Source organism: Pleurodeles waltl, chromosome 4_1 (genome assembly GCF_031143425.1).
Source record: "Pleurodeles waltl isolate 20211129_DDA chromosome 4_1, aPleWal1.hap1.20221129, whole genome shotgun sequence".
Classification (NCBI taxonomy): domain Eukaryota; kingdom Metazoa; phylum Chordata; class Amphibia; order Caudata; family Salamandridae; genus Pleurodeles; species Pleurodeles waltl.
Window position 1 is genome coordinate 780,840,590 of NC_090442.1, and position 23,030 is coordinate 780,863,619.

Consider the following 23,030-nt stretch of genomic DNA (forward strand, 5'->3'; position numbering starts at 1 on the left):
CACTCTGTTCGGGAGCGTGGATATCAATCAGTTCCTGCGCTTTTCTGCTGGGTTACGTCACGTGGCTGTCAGTCAGTACCTGCACTTCTCTGTTGGGCTGTGTGGCTGTCAGTCAGTACCTGCACTTCTCTGCTGCGTGGCTTTCAGTTAGTACCTGCACTTCCCTGCTCGGCTGAGTGGATGTCACTCAGTACCTGCACTTTGTTAGGCAGCGTGGTTATCAATCAGTTCCGGCGCTTTTCTGCTGGGTTACGTCACGTGACAGCACACGCAGTGGTGTTTTCCCTGCCCTGTGTCCTTGGAGCACACATCCACTCCCATGACAGGAGGAGGCGCGGGCAGACCTCACTCCCCAGGTGAAGGAAGCCCTTGCAGACCATACCTGGTGCAGCCCATTAGCACGCGCCCAGAGGGAGCGGGAGCCCTAGACCAGTGAGGCGCACCCTTGTGCCCCGAGGACCCCTCCAGCTGTATCTTCTTATCGCTGGGCTTGGCAGGTACCCATGGCTTCTTCTGGGTAGCGCAAAGACACGCGTGTTATTAGCTTAATTTGAATTGCCTTGTGGGAACGGAGCAGGGAAGGCGCATTGTTTACACTTGAGAGGCGCTGAGAATTGGCCAAGAAACCCCAAATCACGCAATAAGCTATGGTTGTATTCGTTCTATTTAGTTTTTTTTTGTTCGAGATCTCGTGCAAGTGCAAAGTGCATGATGTCCGTGCAGTGTGTTATATTGAAAGTATTGTACCGCAGTTTGAACCATTCTTTCTATGATAATGCGCATGCGCTGGGCACAGGCCATGTACCCAGTGGGGGAGGGCTGAACACCGGACACCAGTTATCAGATACTTCAATGGTTATCAGGTGGCGTAAACTCCTTTGTTTACCCATATGGACTCAGCTGGCTCGATATTCCCGACCAACGAGAAAGCTCTGGATCTGCATGAATAGCGAAGGAACTCTCAGAAAAGCTACGCCCCTCTCGGCCCTTTTGAGGGGTTGGGGCCAACCAGGGCAAGAAACAATGGTCTCCGTTCAAACTCGACCCTTCTTGCAAGAAGCACGACTTCCACACAAAAACAAGATGCTTTATGAATTTTGCTTGCGCGTTATCAACTTTGAAGCATAATCGACTTTGAACTTCTTATCAACCTCAGAAGGAAGAAAAGTCACATGGAACTGCAGGGATGGGCTAGTGGCTTTCATGTAACATTAGGGATGCCATGTCTTTTATTTATTAGTACACTATGCGTTGAGTCCTGGGCTTTTATTTGACAACAAAGTGTATCCTGGGAATTGTAGTCAAGAACTGCGTTCATTAAAACAATAGGGCTGACACACCTCATAGCAAGTATTTGAAAAGGAAAAGCCCTGGACTTGAAAGATAATGTGAGGCTGGATTCACACAGCTTGGATTAGTGTTGCCTTTTTCCTATATGAGGATAAGAGTGCACATGACTATCTAAAGGTGGGTGACTCGTAACATGTTAGCCCCTGGCTCAGCTCGAGATCAGTGCCAAACTGGGAACCACAACCAGCCCTGGCAAAAATGTTTAAACCAGGCCGGCTTGCTTCCTACGCCCTCTCTTGTCTCTTTTCTCTCTCTCCCCTGGAGCCCTACCCTATGCTACAGCATAGCTGTCAAGTTTCCCAGGACTATGCGTGATGTGCTGCACCAGGCCAGGGTTTTTCCTTTGAATTCTGGGACTTGAAGTCATGTTTTATAGTGGGATAAACAAGACTACAAGTCCCAGAATTCCAATAAAAACCATGGACTAGAGCACTACATCCCGCATGGACCTTGAAAACATGGCAGGGCTGCTATAGTAATTATCTGGGGAAGCTGTAGAAAGTGACAGAAGAACCAGTCCTAAAAGACAAACAAAAAAAAAAAACAGCCCCCAAAGGTTCTGTGGAAATGCACTGGTTACTTACTGGTAATCTTCATTACTCCAAGTCACGTCGTCCTTGCCAAAATAGGAATAGAGTGAGCTTTAGCTCTTCCATAGAAACCCCTAAGCAAAATCATCTTTCTAGTCCTCTCCATCACTCCCTAATATGGCCGACCTCCTTTACCTGACTATAAAAGGACGCTTGACCCACCCACCCCCACAGTCCTCATTTCCTGTTCTTCCCCAAGCCCCACAGCACATGAAGCCAAAAAAAAAGAACAAGGGAAGGGAGGGTTGAGAGACCACCTGTGGCGAGGAAGATGTGACCCGCAGTAATGAAGATTACGGTGGCATTACCTCCTCGTCAGTCTTCCTCTCCAAAATAGGAACAAAGTGAGCTGATACCCAAGCCATACTCGGCTTCATAGGTACCAAGAAGGCACCAGAACTAAAAAACATGTGCAAGCAAGCATATTTATTTCTGAAAAAAACACAAAGTCCAAGAAGTGCAAACCATATAAAACAAATTAAAGGATACAAATAATCGACAGCTTGTGCCTGCGTCCAACACAGCTGAGGCAAAATTCATACCATCCGGGGCCCCCAACACCAGCCTATAGTGGGACGTAAACATGTGAGGAGAAGCCCAAGTAGCAGCATTGCAGATGTCCTCAATGTACACCGCCTTAAAGGACGCCCAGGAAACAGACAAATTCTGAGCAGACTGGCCTTAGATATGGGACCCGCTTCAGAATCCTGAGCCTCATAAGTGAGTAGGATAGCCTGTTTAATGCATCTGCTTAAAGTAGAGTTAGAAGGCTTAAGGCCATTCTGTACTGGACCAAAGATAAAAAGCAAACTCTCTGATTTCTGGAATCTTGCTGTTCTCTGTGGATACACTAAGACCTCATGCTTCACATCCAGCTGATGCAAGAGTTCCTCCCCTTCCAGCTGGGGTTCAGAACAGAAAGCCAGATGAACCATCTGACAGGATCGATTCACCAAGGAAGGAACCTACAGCAGAAACTTGTGATCAGTGCGAAAATGCTCAGAAAAGGTGAAGATAGAAGAAAGGAGCCCAGATCCTCAATCCTTCTAGCTGACACACTTTTCACCAGAAAAAACACCTTCAGAATTAAGAACTTGATGTCTACCTCCTGCAAACGTTTGACTGGAGGTGCCTGAAGGGCCATCAACACTAAGGGCAGATCCCAAGCTGGAGCGGGACACACCAATGTAGGACGCTGGAGAAAAAACCTACAGGAGAGTCTAGACACCAACAGAACCAAAAGATCCAAATGTAGACTCCGAAGGGCTTTCAAAGCCACCCACTGTTCCCGCAGTGTGGATGGAGCCAGCCTCAGAGAAAAACCATCCAACAGGAAATCCAAAACTTTCAAAGGCTCAACTGACTCATACCTTTGTCAAGACATTATCTGGAAAAAGAACCTCAATGTCGAGAGTAGGACCGCAAAGTGACTGGGCGACTGGAATTTTGAATCAAGGACACCACCTCAGCGGAACAACCCAGGCCATAAAACTCAACCTCTCAACCTCCAAACCTAAACAACTTCTGCAACACATCAGCTGGAAGAGGAGGCCCCCTCAATGAATAAGGGTGATCTGGAATCAGCCAATGGTCCCCCAACGGCAAAACCTTCAACAGAAGGTACCAAGGGTGCCGGACCCACTCTAGCACTACCACTATCACATCGGACTTCTCCTGCTGGATCTTGGTCAAGACCCTGCCAATCATTGGAATCAGGGTAAAAGTGTACATCAGTGCCCTGGGCCACAGGAAGGACATCGCATCCATCTTCCATGTCTCAGCACAGGGAGTAATTATGCTCAAACATGGTAGAAGAGCTTCATCTTGGTCTGCAAACAATTCCACCTTTGGGTAACCAAACCTCTTCCACAACCGCTGGAACACACCCCAGGTCAGAGAAATCGCACTCAACAAAGGAAATACCCTGCTCAAGGAGTCTGCCTCCCTATTCTCCTTCCCCGGCAGATAAAAAGCCCTCAGGGACTACACAGTCTTCTCCGCCTACGGCATGATTTCCTGAGTCAGGAGCAACAGGGACTGCATCCTGAAATCCCATTGGTGCTTCAAGTATCCCATGACCACCTGATTTTCGGTTTGACCCTGCACATGGTGGTCCCTGAGGTGAGACGCAAGTTCCAAACAGGGCAGCTTTACAACTTTCAGTTCACTGTAGTTCGAGGAACAACCAGCCTAAAGTGGGTCCCACTTCCCCTGTACTGACCAAGAACCCAAGGTGGCTCCCTAGCCCAGTTTGCTGGCATCCATGGTGACAACCCTGAATGGAGTGACAATGAAAGCAAGTCACACAGTCAAATTGTTGCAGTTCAACCACCATGCCAAGACCAGTCTGATTGGAGAGCCCAGCACTTGCAGATCGAACCGGTTGGAGCAAGAGGACCAATGTGCCAGCAGGTGGTTGACGAGAGGATGCAGATGTAAACGTGCCCAGGGAAGGACATTGATGGTCGCCGCTATCAAGCCCTGTAATCTCTGCCACATGGACACTGGGACTGACACCCAATGGAGCAGGCCCTCCACCTCTGACATTAGAGTCTCCCTCCTCACTTGTGGAAGAAAGACAAGTCCTGCAACCGTATCCAGGCACCCCCAATAAACAAAAGATCCTGCGTGGGGACTAGACAGGACTTTTTGAAGTTGATCAGAAACCCATGGACCTCCAGAATCCTACGCACTTCTTGGAAATGACTGGCCACCTTAATAAAAGAAGAGGCAGAAATCAGCCTGTCATCAAGATACAGAAAAGCCTGAATCCCATCCACATGAATACCCTGACCAAAGACGACAAAACCTTAGGGAACACCCTGGGAGATGAGGATAACCCAAAAGGGAGTGCCTGAAATTGGTAATAGTCTGGGCCTATGCAGAGCCACATAAATCTCTGGGATGAGGGATGCACCGGGATATGGAGATACATATTGAAAGGTCCAGGGATGCTACCACCTCCCCCTTGTTCAGAAAGAGAAGGGTCTCCTGCAAAGACAACATCTTGAATTTAACATTTGGAGTACAAGAATTACCCCTTTTTAGATCTAACAGATGTCGGAAGCCTCCTGAAACGTTCCTTAACATGAACAGAATTGAATAGACTCCATGACCCATCTGCTGAGGAGGAGGTACTTAAAGCACCTTTTAAAAGCAACTCTTGCATCCCAGACAGGAGGGCCTCCTTCTTCAAGGGGTTGAATGGAAGGGGGTATGAACAAAAAATGTGCGGGTAGAGTATCGAAAACCACAGAGTAGCCTTCTTCTGTGATCTGCAAGACCCAAAAATCTGTGACTGACTGCTGCCAGACCTTCAGAAACCGAGACAACCTTCCACTCACTGGAATGGAGTTGGCAGGGCTGCGGTGATAGTCACGACTTAGATTGATGACAGGCTCCATCCTCAAGGAGCTGAGACCAGGACTTATCATAGGAAGAGACAACCCAGCTGTGTCCCCTCCCTCAAAAGGGATGATAGCCCCTGGATGACGTTTACTGACCAAAGGCTCTTTTCCCAGTAAAGAAACAACCCCTAGCTGATCTCGTGGGGCCCAAAAGTTTACGGTCCTCCACCCATTTCTTTACCATCTCTTCCAATGGGGTGCTGAACAACTTTGTCCCCGTCAAAGGAATCTTCATCAGCTGAGCCTTCTGAGCAACCTCCCCCATCCATTCCCTCAGACAGATCTGTCTTCTAGCCTGGATGGCAGCACCTGCTGAAGCTGCTGCCGCCCCAAAGTATCAAATAAAATGTCCGACAACATCCGGGTCTGTTATTCCATTAGACTCGGGGTAGACATGATATCTGCCCCCAGTCCATGAGCTCTGAAAATTCTTCATCAGAGACTGGACAGTGTAAGAGAGATAAGCAGATGCTGTAATGGAAAAATGTCCAGTGGCATAGGACCTCTTCACTGCTGAGTCAACCCGCTTGTAAACTGGTTCAGGGTGTGATCCTTCCTCTGAGATAATAGTGCCTTGAGATGACAGCCCTGCCATCACGGAATCCACGTTCACTGCCAGTGAAAAATCCTTAACAATGTCATAGATCTCATACCTTTTGGGGATATTACGGGGAAAAGTATTTTTGTCAAGGTCCTGCCATTTGTTGTCCAACAACTTCTTAATGGAAGCATACAGAGAGCGGGAATCTGGCTCCCTACGTTGATGTTTTAGAAAAAAATCCCCTGACTCTTCTGCCATTTGAGTCAAGGCCAATGCCAAGTTATCTTTGATATGCTGCAGAACTTCCTTCAGTTCTTGCCCCTGCACATATCTGCCTCTGAAATCATCCTCCCCCCTCACCCTCACCCTCACCACACCAGAAGGAGAGTCAATGTGCTGTCTCTTGGTGGTCGGAAGACTCATTGCGGCTGCCTGCTGACCCCTCTCCCTAAAGGCAGCAGCCACAGCAGACTGAATCAAAAGCTGTATTTCTTGTAAAGACAGAGTAGCAGCCTGTGATTGACTAGGGCCTGCCTGCTCCTGCCTACCGCCAATAACCTCCATCGTACCACAGAAAACACACTGGCCAATGCACCCGGCAAAGTGGTTTAAATAATCACCAAGCCATGAGGTTGCCGAACCCATGTTGTCTTCGCTGCCTAGCAAGCTAAAAACAAATGCGCGCACAGTAACTGCTGCATCGGCAATATCCCCATTCCAGTCTAGAAATGACCTGGATGGCTCAACACAGAGCAGTGCCTCAGATGCTGAAGGCTGAGGCAGACACAGGCTCTCCTATCTGCACCTATCTGCAGTCTGACACAAAACGTCCCCAAACGGGGCAAGTGAGTCCACTCAGCAGGACCTCAAGAAACAGAGCAAATGGGCCTGCTAAGGCAAGACCTCAAGCCAACTTACCTGAAAAGCTTGCTGATGAGTCTGCAGGGGAGAACATAAAAAAGAGGAAGATGGGGGGGATTGAGCCTTCTTTTATATTTAGGTGAAGGAGGTCAGCCATATTAGGGAGCGATGGGGAAGACTAGAATGCTGATTTTGCTTGAGAGGTTCTGTGGGAGAGCCAAAGCACACATTGTTCCTATTGTGGTGAGGAAGACTGACGAGGAGGTATTGCCCAGTAAAAAAAAGGCAGCCTGGGCCTGCTCACGGTCGGACTGTCAAGCGAAAAATGAACCAATCCTTTTTATGACTTCTTCTGTCAATGCTCTTAACTCGGTCTCGCGCCCGCCTCATCCCTGCGGATGGGCTGGCAGTGAAAACCCGGCAGAGTGCTGAGTGAGGGGAGCTATACTGGTGCTTTTTCAGTCCATTGTGGAACTGTACAACTGGACAAATTCTTAGCATTATGGTCCTTTCCAAGCACTTTCACGCCATTCCATATAGTCTTGATGATCAACGCACTGGACCTGCAGTCCTTGCCCAATCGCGGTTAATTAAAAATGTAAAAAGCTTGTGCACTGTGGACACAGTGTCTGCAGCTGACCACCCTGGTCTCCTTTAGACTTTTCTTTCGGTAACACCATGAATACAGTTAACACAATGCACTTGTTTAGCTCCTCAAATAATTGATCACATGCAAGAGCTAAAGGGATACCCATTTAATCACTGAGTTACCCAATATGAAACCAGGAAGCTTGAGATCAATCTCGGTTCGCCACTTGACCAAGTTGTGTAATCCTGAGCAATTACTTTATCTTTAGTCCTGGGCAAAATTTAAATTATGCTGGTGTAACTCACGTAATTGGGGGATTTTTACTATATGTTTGTTAAACAAAATTCCCTAAATTACACCATTACACCACTTTGCATAATTATGAGCCACTTGCTGTAAGAATTTATGTTGCACATGCCATTCACAATAAAACTACTCCCTAAAATCCCGAGAACAACAGATTGCAAACAGCTGTTGCCACGCTGCTTTAATTTTTTGCACTTTTTTAGCGCAAACCTGTCCCTCGTGCCACAAATTGATTCAAGAATGCATTTTGCGCCAAAATATAGCACAAAATAACAGATTTGCATTTCGCGTAGTTTTGCGTAATTACAGAAATTTCGCACCTTCTTACTTATTTCACTGTGCCTCCTTTTTCTCTTCCCAAGTCCCAAAGTCAGCTGCTCAGGCAGTTAGACTACATCTCCCCCCATGTACTGCTCTACAAGTGCCACTTCACAGATCTCTGCAGTATTTGCATAAACCCTCTAAGCCATTTACTGCTTTGCAAGAACCATCTCGGTGCTCCCTACCTTCATTCTTAGAGAAATGCTTAACTGATCCAACATTTGCACAGAAGCACTAACAAGGCACCGAATGTGCTGACACTGAATTGAAAGCATATTTGTAGAAGCTAATTGGGCAAATTCGACAAGATCCCGGCAGAGCGGGGAACGCGCTAGGAACGTTAACTCTTACCGTTTATAAACTCGTTTGGCAAAAATGTAACTGTCACCTGAGCAATTTCTTACTCCATGGCAACGTCTACTCCGCAAGGGAATGTACAGAGGTGATAACTCACAACAGTCTAGCTGCTGAAACTTGAAAGAGGCCCCTGCAGTAGGGTGGCCAGATGTTGAAAAGAAAAAAATCGGGACAGGTCAGACATAAAAGTAGGACTAAAGCTCTCAGTCTCACTTTTATATCTGATCTGTCCTGTAAAATGTGTGTGTGTATATATATAAACCAATACATTACTTATTTTATGACTCAAGAGCTGCATGTGAAAGGAAAGCACACCTTTCACTTCTGCCTGACCGGTTCATCTGACCTTTGTCTAAAGGCACACCTGGGGTTTGATTTGGTGAGTCGAGGAACCGTTTGTTTCGCTCCTCTATGCTCGCGCTTACAGGAGCTCCTGTAGGCTTTTCTCAGCCATGCAGCATTCTCACAATATTTCTCGCTTCAAAAAGCTCTCGGGTGCCTGTTACATCTGCAAGGAGCAGCGGGACGGTGCCTGAACCGCTGGGACAACTCCCGTGCCGGTCCCCATCTGTTTTGAAGGTACTGGATGCTTCAGTTGAAAGCTGACTGGCCTGGTTGCCACCCCCGCGGGCTTCAGTCTATGATTAAACGTCATCACATCTTCATTCCTTCTGCCCTGGTCCTTCACTTGAGTACCCTCGTGGAGTCCTATCACAAGCTGATGTTATCCCTGTTGGGAAACAGCGGGGCTAGAATGAACAACACCGGGCAATATCCCGCGTGAGAAAATGGAGGTTATAAGTTATTTCGCATGGAATGGGAAATAAAATGGTGGAGCTGGAACACTGGGTCCAGTTCTGCATGTTTTTCCCACTTTCTGGAGAAATAAACATGCCCGAACCTGCAAACATTTATCACTTGCTTGAAAGACATGGTAAATGCTGCAGGGCCTTTTCCTGTTGCCCTTGGGAAACTATAAAGGGGTGGGGTGTCGCAAGAGGGCAGGGATTTTTTATGCTTCCGCTGGGGGGACGCTTCTTTTACTCCCCCAGCTGAAGGATGCAGGTGGGGTCGCGGCACAGTAGCTGCCCCATAGGGATGTTCAGTCCAGATGTATCTGGGCCTGGAATTATCATTTCCGAATTTTGCAAACCCACTGATTCTGGGTGCAGACATACCAAGAAAGATGTAGTTACCCAGAGCAGTTTCCCGCAGCTCTGGGCTACTTGTATTGGGACACCAAGTGTCTGATCACACTTAGGGCCAACTTGCAGTTGTGCCAGACTGGGACAAAGTCACAAGTTCAGGCCGAATTCGAAGTAGTGCGGCCCGGATACAGGGACCAATCTAGGCCCTCTGGACAAGAGTCACTCAAATCCTGGTTGCGGAGCGTTGTGAAATCCCGTATCGAGGATGAATCGGTCAGTGGCAACTCTGAGGAGCTGTGAGGGTGTGATGGAAAGTCATGCGTCTTCATCAAGGATGCAGTTGATGTAGCACTTGTGATGTGAAGTCCTGTGTCAAAGTTGCGTTGCACACTTATGATTCTGAAGAAGCTGTGGGGCTCAGATGTGAAATCCTGTGTCGATGAGGCTGTTGATGTGGGGCTTAAGATGTGAAGGCCTGTGTGGAAGATGCATCACTCAGCTGTGGTTCTGAGGGGACTGCAAAGGGCACCATCATGTCCTCTTCCAAGGGTCCATGCCTGGGATGGCACCACTTGAGGACTAGGGCTCATAAAAAACTGTAAACTTCGCACTTGTATAGCACACTAATCACCTGTTAGGGTCTCAAGGCGCTGTACGCATACCGCTGTGGAACCCCCTCCTGGCTTTTCCCTGTGAGGCGCCCACTCCTGGACAGCCCCAGGGTGAAGCCAGGCATCCAAGCGCTGAGAGGGCTGTTGTGGAGATTAAGCAAGCTATTGCCCAGAGTTACAGAGTGAGACCCATTAATTGGATTAGGCACTGAGGCGAGAATTATCTGGTCCAAGGGAATTGAGCCCAAGACCCACCAAGGTGGGAATTGAACTCTGGTCCTGGGCCAGATCTCAGCATCAGGGTCTGACGCTCTAACCATTGTGCTACACTTCTCCACTCATAGTAGAAAACATCAAGGTGGGGGGATCAAAGTGTTTGAAGCCATTCCTGTCCCTGAGGCTCAGATTAGGAAGCCAGCCAAATAGCTCCTTGGAGACACTCTAGTGATCCTAGGTTCAAGTTGCAGGTTGAGTCATTTCACTCAAGCAGCAGGTCTGCAGATTAGCAGTTCTTCTTGCAAAGGACCATAGCAGTTCTTCTGAGCCTTCCACAGGTCCAGAGGTATACTGAAGTGTTAGGTCTGGAGGTCTGATATTTATATCCTGTGCCCCCTTTGAAGTAGGAGAAGATTCTGGAGGTTTCCACCCTCAGAGTTGTTTGGAATTTCCTGCCTCCCTTCACTGGTCCCAGCTTGTCTGGGGTCACAATAGACTGGTGAGCTCAGGCAGAGCCTTTGTGATGTGCAAGTGTGGTAGGTGACAGCCTCTCCACCTCATCAAGTCAGAGATGGCCCATCCTGCCAGCACCTATGCTTCTTTGCCCTCACTATCTGGGAGCAATACACAAAGCCCAACTGCCAGCTCCACCTAGCCATGTGACTCTTGATACAGGCTGCAGGCACCAAATGGTTGCAACAAACATTTTAAAAGTGCCATTTTCTGAATTGTGACTTAAAATTGAGATTTTCCTAGCCTTGGTGTCTGAAAGGCTAGATTTTATTAAAGACACGGAGGCGAGTATTATGCAGTCTTTTCTTGCTTTAATTTTAACAGCAGCCAAGAAGAAAAACTACTTTTCCCAACAAAAAAACTACAAAGTGACATCATAAGGGAACCATCCAATAGGATGTCGTAGTGCACTATTAGTATCCTGACTGCGAACAACAAGTCCTCTTTTCTTGATGCGAACCACTAAAAAGGAGTAGTAACCAACAAAATAACATAACGAACAGAAACCAAAGTCACAAAGTCTATAAGGCAATCTTGAAGATGGCGAGTGTAGAGAGGAATCCGGGAAGGATGTCCGCAGATGACGGAGTCCAGAGTTGGACGAAGCTCGTTATTCAAATCATGAAGAGCCAACGTTGGGAGCAGGAGTTGGCACTGAAATAAAGGAACAGGGAGGGTTTAACCAGTGGTGGGATAATACTCGCCTCCGTGTCTTTAATAAAATCTAGCCTTTCAGACACCAAGGCTAGGAAAATCTAAATTTTATTACAAGACCAGAGGCTCATATTATGCATGTTTAAAGCATAGCAATAACAGAATCTGTAACATGCGAAATTGGTTTACAGTAAAAGGTTCTAAAGGTACTTTCATTCGACCAGTCTGCAGATTTGAGGATATCCTGTAAAGAGGATCCCGCCCAAAATGCCTGAGAAGCCATAGCGCCTCTGGCAGAATGGGCTCCAAAAGAGTTTATATCAATCCCAGCTAGAGACATGATCCATTTAACCCAACGAGCTAGGGTAGGAGCAGAGACAGGTTTATGGGGTTTCTGGAAGGAAATAAGCGTCTGAGAGGAAGAGGATGACCTCAATTCTGCAGTACGGGTCACATACGTTTTAAGACAATTGCCAACACACAACTTGGGTTGAGAGGGAAAAAATGGGTAGTTAACTGATGTCAAATTAGTCTTAGTACGTCTTCTGACTTGAAAAGAAACACCAAGAGGGGAGAAGAAAAAGGAGGTAACCTCCAGGGCTTTAACATCCGAAACACGTTTAAGTAAGATTAGACACAAAAGCATAGTCAATTTAGCAGACAGTTGCTTGAGGGAAAGAAATTCATTATCTGGCCAAGCTGTAATAAATTTCAACACTAGATTAACATCCCACATAACGTTATATTTAGGAGCTGGAGGAAAAACACATCTTACTCCCTTTAAAAGTTGACAGATGAGAGGATGTTCACCAATCGGTCTGCCGTTAACTCTATTATGTTCAGCGGAAATGGCAGATCTGTAAGTATTGATAGTACGATAAGCCTTACCCTGGGAGGCTAATGAAACCAGGAAATTCACAACCAACACTACATCAGCTGAAAAGGGATCTGAATTCCTGTCCAAACACCAGCTGGACCAAATGGCCCATGCGGATTTGTAAGCCTTTGAGGTACCAGGGGCTCTGGACTGTTGGATGAGTCTGAGAGCATCCTCCGAAATTCCTGGGGTTCTCCAGGACGACCCGAAATCTTCCAAGCAATGAGAAACAAAGAGTTGTTGAGAACTAGATGATGTTGTCGGCCTTGGGGATCTAAGAGGAGATCGGGAAAGTGAGGAAGCCATACAGGATGGTCGGTTGTTAATTCCAATAGAGTTGGGTACCAAGGTTGAGCCTGCCAAAATGGGGTTATTAAGACCAGTATGGATGGTTGTCTGCGTACATGAGCCAGGACCCGAGGAATGAGAAGGAAGAGAGGGAAAGCGTAAAGAAGGGATGATGGCCAGATCTGAAGGAAAGCGTCTGTGGCGAGAGCCTGGGGATCCGGTCTCTAACTGAAAAAGGAAGGAAGGTGAGAATTGAGGCGAGAGGCAAAAAGGTCTATGGACATTATGCCAAAGAGGGAAGTAAGCTGATTGAATATGGAAGGGTGCAAGCGCCAGTCGCTGGAATCGTGAAGATGTCTGGAATACCAATCTGCAACTGTATTCAGAGCGCCCAGTAGGTAGATTGCTCTGACTGAGATTTGTCGAGAGAGACAGTATTCTCAAAAATGCTTTGCCAGGGTAGAGAGTATCTTGGACCTGGTGCCCCCTAGATGGTTGATATATCTGACGGCTGTTAGGTTGTCCATTCTGAGAAGAATAGTGCAGCTTACCTTGTCTTTTGTAAATGAGCGGATGGCAAAGGAACTGTCGAGAACTGACCACATCTTGCGCCCCAACCTGTCTGACTTGCATCGGACTCTAATACAAGATCTGGGGCGGCAGAGAAAATGGTTCTTCCGTTCCAGGCATCTAGGTGAGTCAACCACCAGAGAAGCTGTTCTTTGGACTCGGAGTCCAGAACCAACGGATCTGCATAGGCCAGACCCTTGTGAAGATGACGGATCTTTAATCGTTGAAGGGCGCGATAATGCAACGGACCCGGGAAAATGGCTTGGATAGAAGAGGCGAGGAGATCCACAAGGCGAGCCAGAGTTCTGAGGGAGATGTGAGGAAGAGAGAGTGATTGACAAATCTCTTTTTTGATTAAGGAGACCTTCTGTTGAGGAAGTTGAAGAATTGAACGAGTAGTATCTATGAGAAAACCAAGGAATTCCAACTTTTGAGTTGGAACTAAAGCTGATTTTTTAACATTGATGAGGAAACCCAATTTGAGAAGAAGATCTTGACAGAATTGTAAGTGAATTAGGAGAAGGCGTTTGTCTTGAGCCATCAAGAGAAAATCGTCTAGATAAAGAATTAGACGAACACCGTGGGAGCGGAGAAAAGCCGCCACAGGTTTGAGGATCTTGGTGAAACACCAAGGGGCTGAGGAAAGCCCGAAAGGAAGAACTTTGAATTGGTAGAAAGAGTTGTGCCATTGAAATTGAATAACTTTTCTGTGTGAGGGGTGAATCGGGACCGTGAGATAAGCATCCTGAAGGTCTAGTCTGACCAACCAGTCGCCTTGAAGTAAAATATCCCTGAGATGAAGAATGGTCTCCATCTTGAAATGTCGGTAAACCACAAAATTGTTGAAATTTTTAAAGTTTAGAACTAGTCGAAACTTCTGATTTTTCTTTTGCACCAAGAAAATGGTGCTGAGAAAGCCCAAAGTGTCGAAAAGCACTGACTCTATGGCTTGTTTGGCGAGGAGAGATTGAATCTCATCGTGGAGCAGTTGATTTTGTTCTTGAGAACACACTAGGTGAAGAGGAAAAAGGGACTGAGTTGGGGGCTGATAAAACTCTAAGAGGTAACCTTGAATGGATTGAATTACCCAGGGATCTGAGGTGAGAAAACGCCATGAGTCTAGAAAAAGAGCCAGTCTGCCTCCTACTGGAGGAAGGCCAAAATTGGAAACACTTACCGGAGACTTGTTCTCCTTTAGTGACGTATCCCCTCTGACGATAGCCTCTTGAGCGGCGGGGGTAGAAACGCGGCTTGTATACTGAGTAGGTGTCAAGCTGGGTTTGTTGATTGTAGGAGTCTCGATTGGCATAATGACCTCTGAGGGAACGGCCGGCAAAGCGACTCCTGCCTTTGCCACCCCTGCCAAAAACCCGAGAAGAAAATATCTTCTTAATAGAAACCTGAGCCTTGTCCAGGGAGGCAAAGGTAGAGACGTACTTGCCCAACTCCTTATTGAAGGAGTCTCCAAATAAAAGGCCTTTAGCTGAAGGACCCTCATCTTTAGAGGCTAATGAAGTAAATTTAGGGTCAATCTTGAGCAGGAGACTCTTCCTTCGTTCGATGGACAACTGGGAGTTTGCATTACTCAGCATACAGATGGCGCGTTGCGCCCAGTTGGAAAGGACTACCGGATCAATTGGCGTATTGTCCATCTTGGCTTCCTCCGCCATATCAAAAATTCTGGTGAGGGGACCCACCAAATCTAAAAGTTTGTCTTGGCAGCCTGACCAAGCTCTATCGACACCTTTTTTAGGGTCTTTACCAAATTTAGTGAAAAACATAAGCATGTTGGGGTCAATGGTGGGTGTAGCAGTGATATTATCGGGCAAGGAGGGACGGGGACATTCAGATTTAAGTTTGTTGCGAGCAACTTTGTCTAAAGAATGGCGTAGGAAAAAGGAAACATAGTCTGCAACGTGGTCAGCAGGATACCACTCTTTAGAGTTTGGATGAACCATCAGGGAAGGATCAAACAAAGGCTCACCTGAATGGTCCACCAAAATCTGAGACACCGGGTGAACGTCACCACCGTCACTGGGAGAAATTCTACGCCTTTTCTCCGGAGGCCCGTAATAAAAGGGATCAGAGGATCCATCCATATCATCTGTATGACTGGGAGAGTCATCATCGTCATCATCAGTGTCTCTTATGTGAGTAATATGGAGCGGAGAATGAGGGGGTCCCGACTTGGATACCTCTCGGGTGGAAGGACCAGCAGAAACGCCTTTTGAGGGTCCCAGAAGGGAAACCGCACGTTTCTTGCCTTTCGTAGAAGGCAAATGAGAAGCCGAAATCATTTTGGAGAGAGAGGCTTCGAGGTTCTTAGATACGTCTAGCATAGAAACAGAAACTGCCTTCTGGACAGAATCTGTAATGAAGGACTTCAGTGATTCCTCAAGAAATTGGGATTCTTCCTCCTCAGCCATAATGAGGAGCTTTTAAATTATATATAAATTATCTATAAAATATATATTAAAAAACGAAATTGAGGGTAAAACCTATCAAAACCAGGAGAAAAAACAAACAAAACAAAAGAAAGGTGGGAGGTTTGTAGCCCTAGGAGTCCGTTAAAATACAAGGGGGATTAAATTATATGTGCGCACACAGCGCGCTTTCACTGCCAGGAGCAAATGCATCAGGAGACGCGAGGCAAAAGCTGTGAGGAAAAGGGAAAGACGCGCGTTAATGGACGCGTGTTAAACAAACAAGGAAACGCATCCAGACGCGAGCAGTGGAATCTGAGGAATGCAGGAATGCGGCTGGCTGTCAAGAAGATGGATGACAAGCCGGCTGCGCGCGTGCACACACACACGCATCTACAACAGTGAAATAAACAACCGTTGCAAGACGCGCTGACCAGAATAAAATCGAGTAGACAGAGCGCGTAAAGAAAAAACGTGTTCTACACACCTAAACACATTATGAAATACATTATTAATAAACATTCAACATTTATATGGAAGACAAAAATATTGGTACTTATCTTGACTGCGAGCAGCAAGAAAAGAGGACTTGTTGTTCGCAGTCAGGATACTAATAGTGCACTACGACGTCCTATTGGATGGTTCCCTTATGATGTAACTTTGTAGTTTTTTTGTTGGGAAATGTAGTTTTTCTTCTTGGCTGCTGTTAAAATTAAAGCAAGAAAAGACTGCATAATATGAGCCTCCGGTCTTGTAATAAAATCCCATCTTACCATTAAAGGGAGTTTTAAATTACAATTCTCTAGACACCAAACTCGACATTTCCACCTGTTCCCAAAAGTTATTACTTAATAAATGTTATAAGTTAACCTAATGTTATTTTATGGGATAGGCAGACGTAGAAGCAGTAAAAACACATTTAAGAGTTTTTCACTACAGGACATCTAAATGATAAAATTACATGTCCAATATTTTAAATGCACAGCACCCAGATCTTTGTAGGACCTACCCAAGGGGTTGCAAATATATTAAAAAGTAAGGCTTAGGCCTGGTAAAAGGCTTATTTTGCCAGGCCGGATTGGCACTTTTAAACTGCACACGCTGGTTGCAATGGCAGGTCTAAGCCATGTTTAAAAAGCTACTAAAGTGGGTAGCACAATAAATTCTGCAGGACCCCTAGTAGGGTTTAATTTACAGCCCCAGAACCATATTGTACCACTTTATTAGGGACTAGTAAGTAAATTAAATGTGCCAATTTGGCGTAGGCCAATTTCACCATGTTTAAAGGAGAGAGCACATGCACTTTAGCACTGGTTAGCAGTGGTAAAGTGCACAGAGCACCAAGGCCAACAAAAATGAACGAGTAAGGCAAAAAGTTTGGGAGAAGACCATCCTAAGCCTGACAGGTCTAACAAAAGCTCATACCCCATTGGATAAAGAGCATTGCCATTTTACTTTAGCAACTCACTAGGCAGCCAGATGTGAGACCCTGCACTCTGGCTTGCCTTGCCTAGGTCACTTTAAGCTTGGTGAGTGCCAGACAGTGCTTAATTTGTGCTTGTTGTTTCCGGTGCTGAGCACCGGCACTTATTTTCGAGGGCCGGGGCTTATTCTTCTGCCTCAAGCATTTGCTGCGAGCAAAAGACACATTTGGGAAAGACGGAGGAAGAGAAAACCGAAAAAGCGTGAAAATGGGAGAAAGCAGAAAACTACAGGAGTGAGCTGAAGGGCAGGGAGTGGCTCTAAGTGGATTGAAGAGGCCCGAGATGGATTCAGGATTAGCTGCCTCAGTATTCCGTTTCCGCACATTTAATTGCAGCAGCTGCGTGTTTCAGAGGAGAGCTCTGCGTACCGGCACATTTGTATTTACAAATTAAGCACTGGTGCCAGGGCATGGCATTCAACATCCTGAAGAGTACCTCCTCGAACCTTTCTGAAGTCAAGCAGCTAGGGAAATGATGGGGAGTGTCAATAATAGCTCCAGCCTAACTCCCACCATCTTCGTCTTCAGCTTGGGGGCTCCACAGATAAATGTATCGGCCAGTATGAAGCTGCTGGCTAGTGTCTGTGCAACACTGGTCCTACCTGTCCTTAGTTAACAAACTACTGGATTAAGGTGCACATTTTTCATCAATTAAAAAGCAAATTAATAAAAGTTCGCCAAATTTACAAATGGAAATAAAACTCAAAATAGTTTTAAAATTAACTTGCGAGAAAATGGCAGATCCATTTTCATCACCATGATGTTTGAGGAGAAATACATTGTGGAAATCATGAGTGTGTGTGGACTACGGATCAACCAACAACAAGCAGCTAAGTATAATGAAAATCTGCATAATTCTACTCAAACAACCCTACAAAGCAAAAAATATCACACATCCTGTCCAGTTAGCAGACAGTATACAGACCATATACCACATTCCCGACAACCTTCTGACATGACATAATTGGTACCCAATAGCATATTCTAACCAATAATACTCAATTTTAGAAGTCCGCAATAAACTCAAATTTGGGTGCGCTGAATCTAAGGGACAGCAGATTACTTTTGTGAAATTATAACCATAGATAAAGGGCTTTTCTCCCAAATACACCAGGCTTCAAAAACACTATATGCATGACAATAATTTCTGAGGATAATGGAATGTAACATGCTGACTCAATTGTATGTCAGAATATTGAGAACATAATTATAGTGTTACTAATATTATCACCAGAATATCTACTACTAAACTATCATCAAGTTATGTATATCTAGAATAGTATACATTCATTATTCTTACCTTCACATCTCAGAACCCTGAAGATATATTTTCAAGGTGTGTATACATGTACTTAGGTAGAGTAACCTTATTGTTACTTATATATATTTTCCTTAACAATATTTTCTTAGTCCATATTCTTGCAATGACACTTTTGTAGCACGATATTTAGAACTTGATATTATGGTAGTGTACCATTGAGACACACTAGTTTGCATCATAAATGAACACTGTAATTTTTGTTTGAAATTCAAGTACATTTTAGAAAAAATTGAAGGGAACATTTTAGGAGATTTTACTTGTCCCAGTGATTGAGTTCCACCTGGTCTTAATGACAGTCACCACTAACAGGCTTTTGTCCATCGTGTGTCTGTCTTCACTTTGTAAATGGCTGAAGATGGGGTATGTCTTTAGTTTAATGCCTTATACAACCTAGTACCTTGATCAAAAGGAAGGTTGAACAAAGAACAAGAAAATCAAACACATCCCAACAGATCATAAGATAGCAAAGACTCAGGAAGGATCTGTTTCTCATGTGAAATAAATAGTTTTTATCAAAGTCTAGGTTGGAGGTACCAGTGGGGTTTGAGTAGTGGATGTAAAAACAACTTCCGGCTTTCTTGTATTTTTGTTGGCAGGATGACATAAACTCAAATGTATATATGACAAATAAATAGATACAAAAGATTTTGAAGTTAATCAAAACAATTAGACACTCGAGTTACATTAAAACGCATGCAGGTGCATTGGGTGAAGAATAGGATTTCAACAATTTTAATCAGAGGAGTGGCATTTATGCAGCTCTTGAGAAGAGGGTGCATTGTCCTAGAAGGGAGAGTGCATGGTCTCCTGTTGCAGCTGAGGGTGGGACATTCTTTAGCAAGAGGAATAGTGATGGATTGGCCACAGATAGGGGGGTTTGTTGTATTGGGTTTTATGCAGGATTCCGTCAATGAACGGATGTGAAGAGGTGTGGATTGTGACGGTGCTTGCTGTTACCTGGTGGGTTATGAGAAGAGATGACCTGGATGACAGGCAACCAGGAGTGCCCATGCTGGAGGTTCAATGGTACAGGGTGCACAAGGGGGATGATATAATAGTCAGGTTTGTTTACAATATTGGCTTTGTGTAACGGTCCGGGTTCATTTTCTTGTACCAATGCTTCCGGCAGCTGGAAAACCAGAAAGTCTTGGATCCAGAGTGAATAATGGATGAGATGTTGTTGAAGAAAGATTTTGCTATTGTTGATTATGCCAAAGATTTTCAATTAACCCTAAAGCTGACAGCTATTGCCAATGGGGGCGGGGATGGAGAACGTGGGGGGGGTCCATGGACGTCATTTAAGGGTTGCCAGGGGTCGCTTCTGCGACCCGAGGCAATGCCTTTGCGACTCCTGGCTTCAAAGGTGGTAAAGTCAGTGCCTGAACACAGTGGCAGCTCGTAAGTTTGAGCTCCATTCTCTTTCTTTTCTGTCAATTTGTATTACACTTATCGTGAATTATAACATATTATTCACTAGTAGTGTAATAAAAATGAGGTACAGTTAGCCGGAATATGCCCTTACATGGCAGTTGAGGTTCGTAAAATGTTTTTAAGTGTATGTTGTGCGCGTGCTTGAGGGGGAGTGTGTTTATGTGAGAGAGTGTGTGTAAGTGTGAATTTGTGTGTATGTGTAAGTATGTGAGTGAAAGTGGAGGCCAAAGGGTGCGTGATGTCACTTCCGCTACCCCTAGCATTTTGGTCAATTGATGTTCAAGGGGGGGTCATGCCTCTATCTTTGGTTTCTGTTACTTTCATTTTCACTATGTCATTTAGCCCTTTAATGTCCGAAGGAAATAGTGGTATGTTTTTGTTAGTTCTGCTGCTCTGTTTCCCCCTCTCTTTGTATAGTATGGGCATGCGATGTTTATTTATGATTGCTGATTATACTTGGGCGACATTCTCTCCCCGATTGTGGCCACAGTGTAACCCTGCACATTTCTGTAAATCTATACAAAGAAGTGGACTGTGGCTGCGATAAATTACAATGAGGTGAAGCATCCAGATACAATCTGGTCTGCTCTCCTTTGCTCACTTTGTTCAATATAAATAGAGGGTTTCAGCAGAGACAATTAAATATTAAACACCTAAGGAATTACCAGCCAAAGCATTATAGGCTGTAATACTATTGAATTCATCCAAAACAAGCATTTGCAATGCAAACGGTCTCGCATTTGCTTGAGCTCGAGCAATTAGCATTGTAAACTCCTAACTGGACCTTTCTTGCCCCATAAGTTGAAAATGAAAATAAAACAGTTTCACATAACTAACTGGACTTTTCTTGCCATATAAACTGAAAAGTAAAAGTTTCACATAAGCGAGCTGACGCCCGCCATCAGTGCAAAGCAGACACACAAACAGAAAACAGTTCACTCGACAAAAGTGCAATTATCTACGTAACCGGCAAAAGTGCAATTAACTATGTAACAGGGTCGATATCATGCAAAGCGCTTGACTTCGGCCAAGCGAGATCGTGCTGCAAAAAAGTAGTCCACAAACTGGGTAGAAAACAGCGAGCCTCATATGTTTTCTGTACTTGGTCGCTGCGCTCGAGGAGGGCTAACCACCAGAAAAGGCATGACGTATGCATGCCTTCCGCTAATGAAAGCAAGCAGATTTTAAAAGGCAAGCCCACGAACCAATGAAAGACACTAACGTGACATGGGCATGGTTTGAAGCCCAAAGAGAGCTAACAACACGGAACTGAGTGCTTTGCGCTCGCCCATAAGAAGGCAGAGGTACCTTGCTGTGTTGAAAACCCGGTCTGCCACCCACTGATTAGGTTTAGGGATGGGCAAAATCAGGTCATTTTTCCCTCATTCAAAATTCTATAAATATTTCCCGAAACATAAATTGCCGGTATCTTGCGTCACTGTCACTTTTTTTAATTTTTAATTTTTGTTTCTGCTCAAGAGCACTCATTGGAACAAAAAGTCTCATAAAATACAGGTACAAGACTGGTTCGAGTAGAAAACGTATCTTTCTGAGAATTTTTCAGTGAGAACCAGTCTCCCACTGGTATTGTACAATACTTTTTATTGTGATACACACAATGTAAATTGCATGAAATTGCATAATGTGTAATTTTGGGTAATTTCACGTAGCAAGAAAGTGATGAATTTTGAAAATATTTCCTCCAGGCCTAATTAACTTATGGCTTATGTGCACCTAGAGAATACATATGTCCAGAGGAACAACCTCTGATACCTCCAAGGAACTGCTCCATCCCTTCAGTACTAGAGGGCATGGCTGACTCCCAGGATGCTGACAATGGAATTATGGCCTGGCAGCTATCATGTGAAAGCTCAGAGGGCTGGTGTGAAATTGTAATCTTGTATTCCTATTGCTTTTATGTCAATGTACCCTAGCATCTGTATATTACAACATGCACCGATATTTTAAAATCAAGTATATCATTTTCTTGTTAATTTGAAGTGCCCTTCAGCCTCAAGATACTTGTCAAGTTTCTTATTAATTTGAATTGCTCTTCAGCTTCAATATACTTGTTGAGCTTCATGACTCTAGTAGGCCTAGAAGCTATTTTCTTTGAGTAGTACATCAGCACTTTTCTTGCATCTCATAGTAAAGCTTAGCCTCAAGCTTCTAGTATTAGCAACAAAAAGCCTGATTTAAAAAAAGTAAAGAAGTCATCAGATTGTTCATGTAGTGTGTCTCGGTATGAAGGACCTCTAGCATTTTCTCAGTGAGAAGGTCCTGCCACCAGATCACTAAATGTAACTTAGCTGAAAGTTGCAAGCTTCTGTCATGTGTTTGTGTTCCATTGACTTGTATTGAAGGAAAGTGTACACAACCCATTCACATTTGAATGGTTTTTAGCATTGCATGCCCCCACTGTCCACTTTGCATGAGAGCTCTGGTCAGTGGAAAAGACGCTTGTCTGTTGATTATTTGCTGTGGTGCTTTCTGTTTTGCATCAAATTCATGTTAGGGTTTTGACTTTCTGATATCCTGTGTTTTACCTTAACAACTGTTGTTGCTTCTGCAAAATCATGCATGTCAGGTTTGAAACCTAGCAGGGGTGATGCATGCTTTTTATTCCTCAGAGCTCAATAATTTACGTACCAACAATTTTGGTAATATTAATACCTGTTATTCAAGCTCCCTGGTATGTTTGTTATGTAGTGATTCTTTTTTCATACTTATTTGTGTCTTTCTGGTATTCAGCCGTAGAAAGCTGTATAAAACTTACATATGATGAGACCAGGAAGCGGGATAGCCTCCCAGGTCTTCATTACTAGTGATCATTAAATTCTGGTATGTTTGGTAACGTCTGTTACAGAGATGATACCACAATTCCGAATTTTGTGACAAACACAGCAGCCATTCAATTTTCCACAGGCAAATTTTGCCAGGTCAAGCCTGATGAAATTTACCTGGTGTAAAACGCATCAAACTCCTACCCACTCGTACTGAGGCCCTTAGACTAGAATCGTAACGCGGAGGAAATTTTTCTATAACGCTTTTTCAGACATTGGTTTCATTAAGATACAGCTTGCTGCTGTAGGGACCCTAGGGAGGCTGGGAAGGGAAGGATAAAAGGGGAGAGACGTGAAAGTCTTGAGAGCTGTATCCAGAGGTTCAGCGCC

The 23,030-nt window shown here is 44.9% G+C and overlaps 1 protein-coding gene across 1 annotated transcript in view; it reads left to right on the forward strand.

The window, feature by feature from the left end:
- The first annotated feature begins 435 nt into the window (after window positions 1-435).
- The window catches only part of SHANK3 (SH3 and multiple ankyrin repeat domains 3), a 1,519,554-nt gene continuing 1,496,959 nt past the window's right edge, over window positions 436-23,030 (forward strand). The window contains exon 1 of the mRNA XM_069229472.1: window positions 436-497. The gene's annotated coding sequence lies outside the window, so the exon portion shown is untranslated. The remainder of the gene's footprint in view (window positions 498-23,030) is intronic.